The sequence below is a fragment of the Dermochelys coriacea genome, chromosome 12 (genome assembly GCF_009764565.3).
Source record: "Dermochelys coriacea isolate rDerCor1 chromosome 12, rDerCor1.pri.v4, whole genome shotgun sequence".
Classification (NCBI taxonomy): domain Eukaryota; kingdom Metazoa; phylum Chordata; order Testudines; family Dermochelyidae; genus Dermochelys; species Dermochelys coriacea.
The window spans coordinates 12,294,624-12,310,389 of record NC_050079.1 but is presented as its reverse complement, the minus strand read 5'-3'; the positions used below and the strand labels follow the sequence as shown (position 1 = coordinate 12,310,389).

Here is a 15,766-nt window from a genome sequence, read left to right as displayed (position 1 = left end):
TCTCTTAGTCAGTACTCAACCAATGCCACAACCGAAGTTAGGTGGCCATGTGCTGCTGTGACTCAGATGTGCTACGCCCATTGGAGTTTTTGCAACAGTTAGGGTATGAACCCTGGTATCTTGGCTGAATGCCAACTCTGCATTCTACCAACCAAAATTACCCCTTACAATTGGGTAAGGTATTTTTTGCTTCTTGTCCTAACCTGTTGTGCTGCTGTATCAAACTCCTGAGTTATTTCATTACAGAATGGACTGATTCCAGTGTTATATTCTGTATATCAATAAGCTTATAAAGCACTTTGCAATCCTTTTGGATTTGTGGAAATATATTTTAGATATTACTAGTAAAATTAAATACTTAAATAGAACTAATTAGATATGAACAAAAACAAGCTCAAATTTGCTCAAATTACAAATTTTGCTATTTTACGAAAGTTAGATTAGCACTGTTTAGTGAAGATACAGCCTACAACTCATTGGGACCTTACCTCTTAGCCTTTTAGGCCAGTGCAAAATTCTGACAGATGCTAATATGAAAATATGTCATCAGTCAATGCTGAAATCTGTCATTTTTATAGAAGGAATTTGATCGGTGGTCTACCTCTTCACACTACGATACGTTAAAAAAAAAGTCCCTGACGTATTGTGAAACTGCTCATTTAATTGTGCTGAACGTGTGCCTATAAGATCATTGAATATTCAAGCATTGTTATAAACAATATCTCTGATCCTGTGAACACTTACACTTGGGAATAACTTTACGTGTTTTTAATATCAGCTCCCATTAGCCCAATTCTGCATTCCTCACATTTCCAAAAACTTGTTGAAATATGACTGAACAAAAATGTCAGCTCCCACAGACATATGATTATTATAAAGCCTAGCAATCCACTTGGTTCTCTGCAGTACTTGACTATTTTAACACTAAAAAAAATATAAAATCAACATAATTAAGTTGTCATTTACTTTCTTATTAAAAACAAACTAAGAAAGTATAACAGCTGTTTTTACGAAGTATTGCTAATGTATGTAGCTCAAGAGTTGACATACAATGTACAGATCTAGAATCTGAATATATAAATTACAAACAATGAATATAAACAACACAAGTATGTAGGGACAAAATTAAAAAAAAACAAGGCACAAAATGAGATTAAACTAGCTAGAGACATAAAGGGTAATAAGAAAACATTGTACAAATACGTTAGAAGCAAGAGGAAGACCAAAGACAGGGTAGGCCCATTACTCAATGAGGGGAGAAAAACAATAACAGAAAATGTGGAAATGGCAGAAGTGTTAAATAACCTTTTTGTTTCAGTTTTCACCAAAAAGTTTAGTAGCAATTGAACATCTAACTTAATGAATGCCAGTGAAAATGAGGTAGGATCACAGGCTAAAATGGGGAAAGAACAAATTAAAAATTACTTAGACAAGTTAGGTGTCTTCAAGGTCATAGGGTCTGATGAAATACATCCTAGAATACTCAAGGAGCTGACTGAGGAGATGTTTGAGCCATTAATGATTATCTTTGAAAAGTCATGGAAGACAGGTGAGATTCCAGAGGACTGGAAAAGGGCAAATATAGTGCCAAACTATAAAAAGGGAAATAAAGACAACCTGAGGAATTATGGACCAGTCAACTTAACTTCAGTACCCTGAAAGATAATGGAGCAAACAATTAAACAATCAATTTGCAAACACCTAGAAGATAACAAGGTGATAAATAACAACCAGCATGGATTTGTCAAGACAGAATCCTGTCAAACCAACCTAGTAGCTTTCTTTGACAGTGTAATAGGCTTTGTGGATAGGGTGGAAGCAGTAGATGCGATATATCTTGACTTTATTAAAGTTTTTGATACTGTCTCACATGACCATCTCAAACAAATTAGGAAATTCTAACCTAGATGGAGTTACTATAAGGAGGGTGCATAACTGGTTGGAAAACTCCACTTAGGAAGGAACAATCAGTAGCACATATACAAAATGGGAAACGACTGCCTAGGAAGGCATACTGCGAAAAAGGAATCAGAGGTCATAGTGGATCACAAGCTAAATATGAGTCAACAGTGTAAAACTGTTGCAAAAAAGCAAACATCCTTCTGGGATGTATTAGCAGGAGTGTGATGAGCCAGACACAAGAAGTAATTCTTCGACTCTACTCTGTGCTGATTAGACTCAGCTGAAGTATTGTATGCAGTTCTGGGCACCATATTTCAGGAAAGATGTAGACAAATTGGAGAAAGCCCAGAGCAACAAAAATGATTAAAGATCTAGAAAACATGTCCTATGAGGGAAGATTGAAAAAATTGGGTTTGTATAGTCTGAAGAAGAGAAGACAGAGAGAGGACATCATAACAGTTTTTAAGAACATAAAAGGTTGTTACAAGGAGGAGGAAGAAAAATTGTTCTTAACCTCTGAGGATAGGACAAGAAACAATGGGTTTAAATTGCAGCAAGGGCGGTTTAGGTTGGACATTGGGAAAATCTTCCTAACTGTTAGGGTGGTTAAGCACTGGAATAAATTGCCTAGAGAAGTTTTGGAATCTCTGTCATTGGAGATTTTTAAGAGCAAGTTACACAAACACCTGTAAGGGATGATCTAGATAATACTTAGTCCTGCCTTGAGTGCAAGAGACTGGACAAGAAGACCTCTCGAGGTCCCTTCCAGGCCTATGATTCTATGTTTGCTTGTAGAACTATTTTTTAACACTGAAGTTTATCTACCAAAATTCCTTGACAGTATTGAGCCAGAACATCAGCTGGTATAAATCAGAGTAGCTCTATTGACTTCATTATACCTGCAGAGGATCTGGCCCATTGTGCTACATTATACAATTATAAGCACTATAATTACAGTTTAAATAGGCTAAGGAATAATTGTTAAGAAAATTATTGGATAAACTTATTGTCTTTCTGCTCAGAGAATATCCAGGAACAGTCACAATTTTCTTGCATTATTTAGCTAATCAAATTTATTCAGCACATTTTAAAACTAATCTACAGGTTGATTGTCAGCTAAATGTTTAACTCTTAACATTCAATTCTAAAATTGATGGAAAATTGGTATTTTTTCCATGTACAATGATAAATGAAAAAAATCATCTAGTCTATTTTTCATGGAAAGTTCCCACTTTACAGGAAAAAAAAACCCTGAACTTTAAAAAAATTCTTTTTTTCAGCAGCTGGAAAATCCTTTGCCCTACTCCCCCAGCTGATCATTTTAGAATAGGACATATTTTCTGTAAAAACACATTTAGTCAAAAACTCAATTTTCTGTCAAAGAAAAGTTTCAACAGAAGACTATTGAACAGCCTTATTCTAAAGTCTAGCTATGTTTCTTAGCTGTGACTGGTGGGAAAAGCCATGTGGTATTGTTTTTTGAATGTACAAGCATTTCTGGCAACAGTAACCATGTATCGGAATTTATTATTTTGTTTCTTAGTAATAGTAATGTATACAACTGAAATTGTTTCTGTAATGACTTGTATCAGTAAAACATGACCAAACAAATGTTCCAGGAAAGTAAACCCACAAGGGGCAAAAACAGTGCCAAAGTGGATTCATTATTTTTTAAATCAAGCAAATATTTGTGAATTTATTTGCAGTATTCATTTAGTTCTAGCTTTAAATTCAAGATCTAGAAAAAGTTTATTACACAAATTATCTAATTACAGCTCCAGGACTTTAGGAAAATCTACAAGATGTATGGCTCAAGCAAGGGGCAAGGTGATGTAGAGGGAAGAACAGACCATTGGAGCTCAAGCTCAGTTTATATAAGCTTTCCTTCCCAGCTCCCCTATTATGCAGGGTTTTCTAAGGACACTTCAGGGCTTGGACAGCAGACTGACCTGATGTGGAGTTAGTATTCAGACTGTCTGTGTGCAGCAGGGGGCTGGAATAATTTTTATCGTGGGGGTGCTGAAAGTGGAAACCATGTATTTGGGTTGTTATTACTACTTCAGGACTGGGGGTGTGGCACCTAGTTCCAGCACCCCATTGTCTAGAGGTCTGAAAGCTCTGGATACTCTAAGAGGGGCAGGGTTTAAATGCTACCAGGTATGGAAATCAAATACTTGAATATGTGATAAGGAATCTTTTTATCCACTCTCAAGTCCTTCTTCTAGATGCTGTGTTTGCTTTCAGGCCAACTAATTTGGCAGTCTCTGCTGAGTTCCTCTAAACAGCAGCTCATCACAAAACCAGAAAAGAGTCGTGTATTTTACCACACCCAACCTCTTTGGTGAGGAGGGGACAAGCACTGACAATGCCTGCATTGTATCTTTTACCATATACAATCTGTGGGGGTATTGTGGTCGGGAAGCTGCAGTATGGAGTGAATTACGTTAGCTACCTTCATTGTAACAGGCTGTCATCTTTCAGCACAGACCAGCCATTAATCATCCAACAATCATTCATTCCTGCTTTCAATGAAGCATTAAACTGTGGCCCTTTCTGCCTGTCTCTGGTGATGATCCAGGTGGCATTAGAAATCCCAGTGTGCTTTTCAAAAAGAATAGGATCATCCACAAAGAAAAGGAGTACTTACTTGTGGCACCTTAGAGACTAACAAATTTATTTGAGCATAAGCTTTCGTGAGCTACAGCTAGAGCTACAGCTCACAAAAGCTTATGCTCAAATAAATTTGTTACTCTCTAATGTGCCACAAGTACTCCTTTTTGCGAATACAGACTAACACGGCTGCTACTCTGAAAAAAGGATCACCCAGGTGATCCTCAATAATAAAGAAAAAAAACTATTTCTATTGTCCATAGCTGCACGTAAGCGTTTGCTGAGTACATAATAGGACCCACCTTTACCTACACAGCAGCATTTAACTGGTTCATCTGTACAGTGGTTTGGGATACCTTGAGTATGAAAAATGCTATATGAAGTCAGATTCCATTATTACATACAGAACCTGGACAGATATTCTCAACCAAAATTGCACAATGCATCTGCGATTCATTTAAAAGGATTCTCATCTTAATGCAGGAATCCGAGCTAAATGCCTTCATCTCCATGCACCGAGAGGAGTGGATACGCTAACAATTATTAAGCACACATGAGCAGCAATAATGGGTGGAAGTCACAAAACATGCACAAGTCTTCCCTGTTTGTCAACTCTTGTGTGGATTAATGTACTCTGGGCTAGTTGACTTCTTATTCTTCCTTTTGGGCCTGCTAGATGTAAAAACATTTTTAAGGGGTCCCTCCAATTATTTTCTTAACCGAATTCAATTTTATTTTGACATATATTGCTTTAAAGTAATGATAATAATAAATAATAAATATAATGATAATACAATACAGCCATGTAAAGTTCTACTTATCTTGGGCAAGTAATTTTTAATGAACTATTTATTATCCAAGGTTCTAATCCTACATATACTTGGGCTCATATTCCAAAAAGCACTTAAGCACTTGCATAAATCCACTCCTGTTCATGAAGGCTGGGGTTTTCACAGACTGTTTAAGGGGGTTATGCTGTGGAAAGTCAATGGGATTTGGGTGCCTAACTCCCTGAGGCTATTTTTGAACAACCCAGAAGAAGGCACTTCTTGCTCATGGTAAGCCTGTGCTTTCCTGAGTTAGTGCCTCAATGGATATACTTATGTAAGTGAATTTCTGCATTTAAGTATTTGCAAGACCAGGGCAGAGGATTTTATACCAAGCTCACCACCATGGTGTCTAAGTCATAAATGGAAGAGAGAGGTATGAATAGATTTTTGTAAATTTGCATGACAATTTTACAACTTTATGTAATATCATCACAACACTGTAAGAGAGGAGGGCTTAAAAAGGGATTAGAAGTAAAGGTGACAGATGAAGAAAAAGTTAGAGAGAAATACAAGTACGTATTACTCTTCATTGGCTCATATTTCTATGAAGCCTCCTGGTTGCTTCGGTGTGCGAGGGAGAGAGATTACAATGCTTTTTTATTCACTACTGCAGTTGTTTTTGAATGTATGGATTACACTCATGGAACTACTGTCTAACTGTCCCCTGATATAGACTAGAAGGCAAGATTCTGATGTCAATCAGTATTTCTATGCTGCAGCCCAGCGTGCCTTCCAACCCAGCTAGAGAGAGAGCAAGCTAGCTTTGCTCGAGAGAGCGCGAGCGCTAAAAATGGAAGTGTGGACATTGTGGCATGGGTGGCGGCCCACTGGGTCAGGCAAGCTTGGACTTGGGTGGCGAGCCTGTGCCACCACTCATGTTGCACTGTCCACGGCTATTTTTAATGCTCTATCTCGAGTGAAGCAAACATGAGTGTCTACCCAAACTAGTTTCAGAGTAGCAGCCGTGTTAGTCTGTATTCGCAAAAAGAAAAGGAGTACTTGTGGCACCTTAGAGACTAACAAATTTATTAGAGCATAAGCTTTCGTGAGCTACAGCTCACTTCATCGGATGCATTTTCATGAAGTGAGCTGTAGCTCACGAAAGCTTATGCTCTAATAAATTTGTTAGTCTCTAAGGTGCCACAAGTACTCCTTTTCTTTTTACCCAAACTAGGAGGCTCACTCCCAGCTGCTGTGTAGAGCATTACACTGAAGTAAAACTGATCCTACAGATTCTTACACCCACTGTGTGAAGTCACAATGACGTTAATAACAGTGTATCTTTGTGATCTCTCTGTACAGGTATGAAGCCAATGGGACTATTCACACTGGGCAAAGTGAAACAGATGCATAGGTCTATGTAGTGTCTATAGGGGCAGTAAATGTAGTGACCTGGCATGAATGACTGGATAATTAGGTCCTAGAAATTTGAATGTGGTGTGCAGATCTTTATTTTGTTTGATATCATTGTTGTCATAGGCACAGATCTTTCCAACATCATTACAATACAAAAATATAGGTGACAGATGCAGAACTACTACAGACTCCCTTTACAGAACAGTTGGCTATAAAACTAGGAGTAATACTCCCCAAATGCAAATCTGCATCAGGTGACATTTAAAATGCAATGGAATCTGGAAATGAAAAAAACAAAAACAAAAACTCAGGAAAATTTTTGAAGTCATGGTGAATGCCAAAGTGAAATCAGTGAGGAAACGAAACATATATTAGATTGTATTGGTTCCTAGTGTCAAAACAATGTGGGTTCTGCCCACAAAGAGCAAAAGAAAAAGGCCTGCAACTCACCACTTGATACATAGCTGGTTGTTTGACCAGTGATTTATATATAAGGTGCCTAAGGTATCCGCTCTCAATTTTTCTGCAATTAAGGAGGGCAGGGCAGGCTGGTGACAAACGGTTTTCCTACAGTGCTTTTGGCTTTAGCTATTATCCCTTAGATATCTTTAAACTAATTCATCTCCTTTTAGAACCACAGGTTTGGGTTGATAAATCAAGTGAGACCTGTGTGTGCTGTGAGCTGATTACAGGGTCATTCCTTAACAGAAATATTTGACCATAGTTTCCCAACTTCATATTTTATCTAGCAGCTGGTGATGTATCATCACTAATCCAAATGCAAAGTATCAGGAAATAAAAGAAGGTGGCACTGTTTATAATAAATCACTGACAGGGAAACCTTGACCTTTTCATTTCCTACAAGTATTTCATTGTTAGACCACAGACAAACAGAATTTTTCATCTGGTGCTTAATATGCATCAGAAGGCAACAAAGGTTTATAAAAGAAGAACAGTAAGGTAACACTTCCACTAGAGAACACATATCTTAATAGAGAGCTAAAAGATTGTGTGGTTAATATAACTTTTTTCACTTAAGGATCCTATATTTTTCATATTTTAATAAAACTTATTCTCTTACTTGCATCCTTGCAGAATATTAAGAGATTTTTCTCAACTTTAAAAATAGCTGTTTAAAGGTATATGTTATTTTTAAGAAAAAAGCTCATCTTAGAAGCAAATGTGAATGACAAATTAAAATGTGTACACCATGAAAATCTGACTTTAGTAATGCTCAACCCTTAAATATTTCAGCCATATATTATTGTTGGTATTACAGAGACACCTAGACACAGGACCACCATTGGGCTAGGCACTGTATAAACCCACAGAAAGAAACAAACCCTGCCCTGAAGAGCTTCCAGTTTCCAAGACGGAAAAGTAACGGTAGGGGAAACAGAGATACAAAAAGATTAATTGACTTGCCCAAGTTCACAGAGGAGGAACAGAGCCTGGAAAGAACCCAAGTGTCTTGAGTCCCCTTAGCTCCTAAACCATGCTGCCTTTCTGTCCTTGACACATTGGCTTCTGTATTTCAGCACTGAAAAAGAGGACACTCATGCTGCTGGGGCAGCTGTGTATAGTACAACTTCACTAGACCCAGACACTGATAATGTGGCTGCTTTTCCACTTTCCCTGCATCCTCTCCTGGTAGAAGGGATATGGACGTCTCTTATATTAAGTTCCAGGTGCACTGTTAATGTCATTTTGATTTTTACGACTGAGCTAGATCATCCCCTCTTGTCTACTAGGTTCTGTTTTGCTTCCATCTTATGGAAGCCCTTCTGCTAGTGTGCCAGTGGGTCACGTTTCCATGATTGGGAACCTCTCAACCCTGCAGGATCTTGAACTGGCTGCCTCCTCCACTCACCAACATCCCTGAGAGCTTTGAAGGCAGCAGTTTACAGGGACACCATAGGAACAAAGCTGCTGAAGAAGTTTTGCTACCACGGGAGAAGGATGTGGTTGTGAAGAGGTTCTAGGGCCCTGCTGAATGTTTCTCACATAAAGGACACCAGCGTCAAACATCACACTGATGAGAGGCTAAAGCTTTAGATAGTTTTGGATTTCTTGAAAGGTTTGCAATTCTTCATAAGGCTTTCACCAAGTCTGAGTTTGGGAGAGAACTTAAAGCCATCCATCCAGGCTTCATGTGCTTTCAGGTATGACCCATCTATTTAACTTAGGTAATTCTAAGGTGCCCAACACACCAAGGTATCTAAACATTTATACCATACATTCAAATTTTCTTTTTTAGAGTAAGGAAAAATTTTAATCTGTATCTGTAACAGTCCCTTTTCTTTGTTGTACATCTCTAATATTTAATGGGCTAATATTATGCTTTTACTTGTGCTAACACACCAGACGGTTTGATGAGGGAGTGGTTGTTCTGTGGAACAGTCACAGGCTTTACATTAATCTGAATGCAAGGACTGTAGGGAACGAATGCCTCCAGCAGTACCATCCTCCCTAAAAGAGCAGGTCAAGGGGAGAGCTGTGCCTCTGACCCCTTTGCCACAGCCAGCACAGCTGGGCATGTAAATGGAGCACTTCCTGAACCTGGTAAACGGGAAGCACAGCTGCTAGGCTTGCCCTGTGATGAAGGAGATTTTGTCCCTATCTAGGAGTTCTAGCTGGGGTGGTGTGTCTCCAAACTCACCCCCTCCCCGTAAAGGGCTTAGGGCTAAACAGAGGTTTTGAGCCAAAGTGTTTTGTTTTGTGTTATTTTATTTGCCAGAACGTTAACATATTTTACCATCATTAGCCATTTGTTCTCCTCTCATACAAAACAGGTTGAGAAAATCTATTTTACTGAGAGCTAGTATATCTAATTTGTTTGAATTTACTAAAGCTTGTCAGTCACACTGAAGCATTTACTCATCTGTGACATTAAAATAAAATACTTTAAAACCCTTGGCACAAAGCACTCTTGTTAAGAAAGTACAGAAATAGCATTCACTCAGCTGGTAACAGAGCAGAATTGCAGAAAATAAATAGGACAAATAGTTTTGCACGGATCAAAGTGCAAAACATGGGAAATTTGAGGGGGAGGCCTATTACAAGGTTAATACAAAGATATATTTAACCTAATTAAAACTCTTTGTTGCCCTACAAGAAAAGAGAGAGAAGAAAAATTCAGTTGCAGGGCACCCAGGGATAAGGTGGTCTAGTTCTTCTCTCGGAGAGTACTAGGGTTTTTTTTTCCGCTGGCCTCAATTTTCTCTGGAGTTAGGAGCAAACATCTTTCTATGCTGGTGAATACCATTTTGTGTCCAGTGAGAGGGACTAAGAGTCCTGTTATGTATTGCCAACTGTAAACCTCAAAAAAATCATGAGTCAGGTGCCCCAACATCATGCAAATGACATTAGTTATAAGACTTCAGAATATGTTGGTTTTGTTTTTTATCTTCTGGCTTTGGAACCTTTCGGGTGCACTCCTGTCACATTATCAGGCTTTTCTCCACAACCATGAGGGCTAGAAACTTTCATTTTTTTAAAAAAAGTAAGCTGATATTCTCACATATTCACATCACTGCAGGATTTGGGGTGTTAGGAAATATCACCAAATGTTGCAAGACTCCCACAAAAATTGTGAAAACTGGCAACACCACACATCACACAGCACCATCTGGTGTTCGGAAGGCAGCACTGCAGCTTATCATGGAGGAGATGGAAACAGACAACCCTTGAGAGCCCAGAACCCTGCCCCCCGCAGTACCACATGGAGCTCAGTGGGGTTCCCCATGCATGGATCCCTGTACTCACTGCAGGATCGGGGCCTTTGTGTGCTCCAGTTTGGTTTTACTCTTGCTCCCCCCCCGCCAGAAGCAGCTGATTATTATTATTTTAATAATAATAATTATTAATAATAATTAAAATAAAATTATTTTAATAGTTAAAACCAGGCGTAACTACAAACTAAAGAAAGAGCACAGAAATGTGGAGCAGCTAATTAGCTTCAGCCAAAAGGAAGAGGGGTTGAGGGACTATAAAAATTGACTTTAGACATACAAAGCTCAGTCCAGGTTAGGACTCAGTGTTGGCAAGACCTCAGGTTAAGTTCTAGAAGATGCTCTCACACACTGATATTGGATCTCAATAAGATGTTGTGATTATATTAGCTATTCACTTTTAGAATCCCATTAATTTATATTTAGAACCTTTAAAATTCCTGTTTTTAATACCAACAATGGGCTCTTGGTTACATTTTGTCTTTCCTCTATTTGCTGATTGTGCCTACAACCCTCACCTCCCATGTTACACCTGCAGTGTTACTGTCCTATTTCATGCTGTCGCAATATCATAATCCTGTTTTTAATGTCAATCTAGTGTCATGGAATTGGTCAGGAAATAATGTTTCTGTCATGTCAGATCTCAAGCATTACTACACTACAGGATCAAATAGAAAGCTCAATTGAATCAGAAGGGAATAAGCCCTTTCTGTGAGCTCTTCCCAGCATAGACTGTCTCTTTGTTATATGATTGTACAGTGCCTAGCACAATGGTGTCCTGATCTCTATGCACTACTCTCATACAAATAATATATGATTATTTAAACAGCAGGCATTTTTGAATCTTACATAATTGGAGAAGTAATCAGCAACGGTACTGAAAATACATGAAACTAAGTAGTAAGATACATACTAGGGCATGCCTAGCGTATGCAGTACAGGTTTTCATTGGGTTAGAGAATCAGAAAAGAAGCTGCTCCACTGTTATGCAGTTGAGAAATAGGGAAGTTGAGACGACAAAGTAGTATTACAGGAAGATCAATCATCTCAAATATTATACTACCCTTAGATTTAATCACACATACAGCTCCTGTGCAACCTTTGTATCAAATTACTGCAATAGCTAATGCACAGAACGATCTAAAGTCAAGCACCACTGAGGGGGTTTGTATAGACATATTATATACAGTAAATGTATACATGTATATAAAACACTCACATATACATAATAAAATTGTTATAATAAGGTAGAGAGCTAATCTTCTATCTACATGCACACAACTTCCATTACTGTTGATGGGAGTTCTGTTCATGTATTCACCAGAGAACAAACCCCTTAATTTTCAAATTACAATCCTCTCTGCTGTAAATTTGAATCTCTTTTCCTCCTAATTCAATTTGCCTTCCTGAGAATGTCCCTCACAGGACACGAGTCACTTTGTAAAAGGCACCTCTGTAGGACAGCCAGAGGAAAGCGTCTCTTCTTTTTAAAGAATCAAAATAAAGTTTGTGGTAAAACAAAAAAAAGCATCCAAGACACATGGTATGAAAAAGCAGTACAGATTTTGCTCAAATTATCAGATCTTCAAGTTTCACTTACAGCCAAAAGAGAATTTTTCTTTGGTCAAAACTTATCTTGATTCCTCATGAAACTGACAAAAATACATCAGAAGCAACAAAAGTAAGTTCATGAAAACATGAATAAAGGGCGAAATTCAAAATCTGACTGTCTTGTATATGGTAACCAAATCCTTACATAGCTCTGCTAATAATGCTTATTTATTCCATATCTTTTTTATGCCACATTTACTTTGCTCACGTAGTATCATTCCATATAGCACAATCCTTCAGAAACGCAAGATTCTGCTCAGAAGTGTGAGTGCTGGGAGAAACTTTCATAGCAACACCAAAAACAATGCAGAACACATTGGGTTTCATGGTTCATTAAAAATCAGGCCAAAGTCATCGGATAAACTTTTCAGGAAAGTGGTGGAGAATTTTAAGAAAACCAGCATAGATTTATGTTCCTGGCTATAAATATACATGATACGAAGTGGGATGTGTTTAGATTATAAATGTGATGGCTGTCATCTTGACTGACATGCGAGGGGGTTGAACCAGGGATATCCAGAGCAAAAAGTAGGGGTTGCCACAGCTTGACCTAAAGCTCCCTACCTATGGCTGTAACAACTCGTATAATCTATAAACTAGAGTCACCTGTAACACATCCACATCAGTGAATTACATGAACACACAAATATAGTTCAAATCATGATGCTGCCTGAGTTGGCAGGGATGGAGTTGGGACAAGTGGACTCCTTAGGTGGGCTCATTTCCCTTTCTCATCACTTCTCACTTTCATCCTTTACCACCAACAGGCTTGGCAATACTGCAAGTGTGAGATAGGCATGTAGGGGAGCCAACTCTCATGATTTGAGTAACTCTCATGATTGCTGGTGTTTTTCTTAATTACCCTCCCTCCCAAGCAAGGGACTAAAGTAGAATCTCAGCTTCCACTTTAAAAAAAGGTTTCTAGCCCTCCTGATGCTCACAACAGCTTGAAAATGTGACCCCTAAAGGCTCAAAAACCAGAATGCAAATCAAACCCCCACTTTTTTTATTTTTAAAAATACTCATGATTTTTAGGCCAATCACACAGGTTGTGTTCGCATACATGGAACTGACAATACTGCACCTGTCTCCTCTCTCCTCCCACACATCTTTACAGGGTACAGGGAATCACTGCCTGAAGTCACCAAAAGAAAATGTTTCTCTCTTTCTGAGGGAGATCTTTTGTTTCCATCTCTCAGGGCCATCATTCCTCTCTAAGGATATGTGTAGACGGCAATCGCTGCGTGTGGTTGCAGCCCAAGCTGAAATAACTGAGCTAGCTTTAGTCGTGCTAGCTCTGGTCCCAAAACAGTGAAGATGCATCAGTGCAGGCTTTACAAATGTACCCAGAACCCTGGCTCATTACGCACAGGGCTAACCTGTACTGAAGCTCACATTGCCACAGTTTCACTGTTCCAAGATCTGAGATAGCAAGATCAAAGCTATCTCAGGTGTGTTGGCTTGAGCTGCAATCCCACACCATGACTACAGAATATATATACATACCTTAACTTGCCCAGGGGAAGAACAAGTGTGCTACAGGCCAGCCAGATGCAAAAGCATCCATCTCTAGTTGTTCCACCCCTGCAGCTTCTCTTGTTCTACCTTCACACTGTCTGCAACAGCTGCTAAGCTTCTGCTCCCCAAGACCTACATGAACCCTGAACTTTTTTCTCCAAAAAGAAGGAGATCTGGAATACAGAGGGATCACTGGGGAGAGTGTGTGCAAAGGGTAGTCCTGCCCTCCAGTTAACAACCTACTTCTTTGTAATGGGCCTTGAGCTAAACAGCTTTGACCTCTGCTTGATCACCTGTCCAACAGCTATCCTCATGCAACCCAGAGCTCTACCAAAACACTGCCCAGACCTCTGCCCGGAGACATTACCAGGCTACGGCCCCTCTAAACAGTATCAGTCCCTCCCACTTCCTCTTTGGAGGGAGACTTGTGCAGGGCAGCTTTGGAGGCAGAACAGTGGGCTACAAAGGGGAAAAGGATTCCCTACCTTTCATTTCCCTTGGTGTGCCCTGTAGTTATTTCCGCTATGTACAGGTACTAGGATTTGGCCCTATGGAAATATATAGAAGTGCAGAAGATGGCATTTCTCTACCCTCTTTTCTTTGTGGGTTAAGCAGGACAAGTGACATGCCAAACTCTCCCACTTCCTCTACCGTTGTTCCAGGTCTGGAGTTTACAACATCCTGGCCTAGCCTGGTCTCGCTAATACCTCTGATTCAGTACATATCACAATGTGTATTAATCTGCAGGCTGCTTTTCTTTACAAACCCCAGCCCCTCTCAGCTCCCCTATCTAGAAAAAACAAGACTCAGGGAGACAGAAAAAAAATGCTAATTATGTTGCCTTGGGGAGACAGATAATGATATGCTAATTATGTTCCCCCCTCTCTGTTTTAAAGGGCCAAGTAGGTTTTCTGTGCTAGTCTACTCTACAAATTCAAGGCAAAGCGCAAAGGCGTTAATATTGTACAGTTCTTTGTGAGTGTACTAATTATGAAGTGCCAACTACCAAATGAAAATACAGAGTGATGATACACACGGCATTCTTAAAAACCACTTACAGTCACTGAAAAGTTAACAATTTCTATCTGGAGGATTCTGCTGTAGCGGATGGGATTACACAGCAAAAATAAAATCTCTTCAATATAATTCTTCAATTATTCATTCATCAACCCTTTCAGGATTAGGGAGGTTTTAAGTCATGGTAATTTGAAAAACCTGTGGATACTCCTGATCCTGAGCAAACCCCAGCATTTTCCAGAGGTAAACAGTGAAACTTAATTAACAGGTCAAGCAAGTCATCTGAGGGATTATTGTTGCATCTGTTTCTATGCACTCAGAGGGAATATTAATAGCTATTTTTATATGACTACAGGCCATACAGGATAGATTAGGGAGCCTGTGGTTTTCTGTTTTGCTGAACGTGACTCTCCATTCAGAATTTTGCAGCTTTTACTCCATTTACTTGCGAAGTGTGGCAATGTGCCTCAATACAGAGATGCAAAAGGATAGAGAATTTTTAAAAGTATTTTTCTTTCAACAACACAAAAACAGAAAATATAGATTAGGCTGTGTAGTTGATCAGAAATACCTTCATTTTATATATAAGACTATGGGATCAAGGCAGGGGAAAAGGTGAACCAGACCAATGAACATACAGGAGGTCATGACAAATGGGAGCTAGCGGGAGGAGGAGACACCCAGCAGTGCAGCTGTCTGGCCACTGTACTGACAGGAAATCCAGCTCCGAGTTCTAGACTAAACCAGAATTTTTCTCCATCTCATTAGTGTCTGTGAGGTTAAATCATAACACAACATAGTTTCAAATTTGCCTCTGCATTCTTGATTTCTGTGGAATGCCAACACTTTTAAAAAAAACTTTCAATTAGTCTAAAACTGAATTTTCTGTAAAAAAAACCCAAACAAAACAAACAAAAAACCCCCCAGACAGTTCTGATAGAATTTTTTCAGCCAGTAGACCCTTATGGCTGTACAGAAAGCCACTGAAATCAATAGGGCTCCACAGGTGCAAGTTTCTGCTTGTATGGATCCGATTGCAGAATCAGGACCATAGTCTGTTATTACATAACTACATTCACATTAAGTTAATTCTTTTGTGTTCATCATTCTGTTAATAATGGAGGATGGAGTCAGGTTAACAGTACAACTTTTAAAAAGCCACATTAGAGTGTATGATTGTTTCTGAGAAGC

The 15,766-nt window shown here is 39.0% G+C and overlaps 1 long non-coding RNA gene across 1 annotated transcript in view; it reads right to left on the bottom strand.

Moving 5' to 3' along the window:
- Positions 1 to 6,837: 6,837 nt before the first annotated feature.
- Positions 6,838 to 15,766, bottom strand: part of LOC119841243 — a 267,085-nt gene continuing 258,156 nt past the window's right edge. The window contains exon 4 of the long non-coding RNA XR_006275112.1: positions 6,838 to 6,976. This is a non-coding gene — a long non-coding RNA (uncharacterized LOC119841243). The remainder of the gene's footprint in view (positions 6,977 to 15,766) is intronic.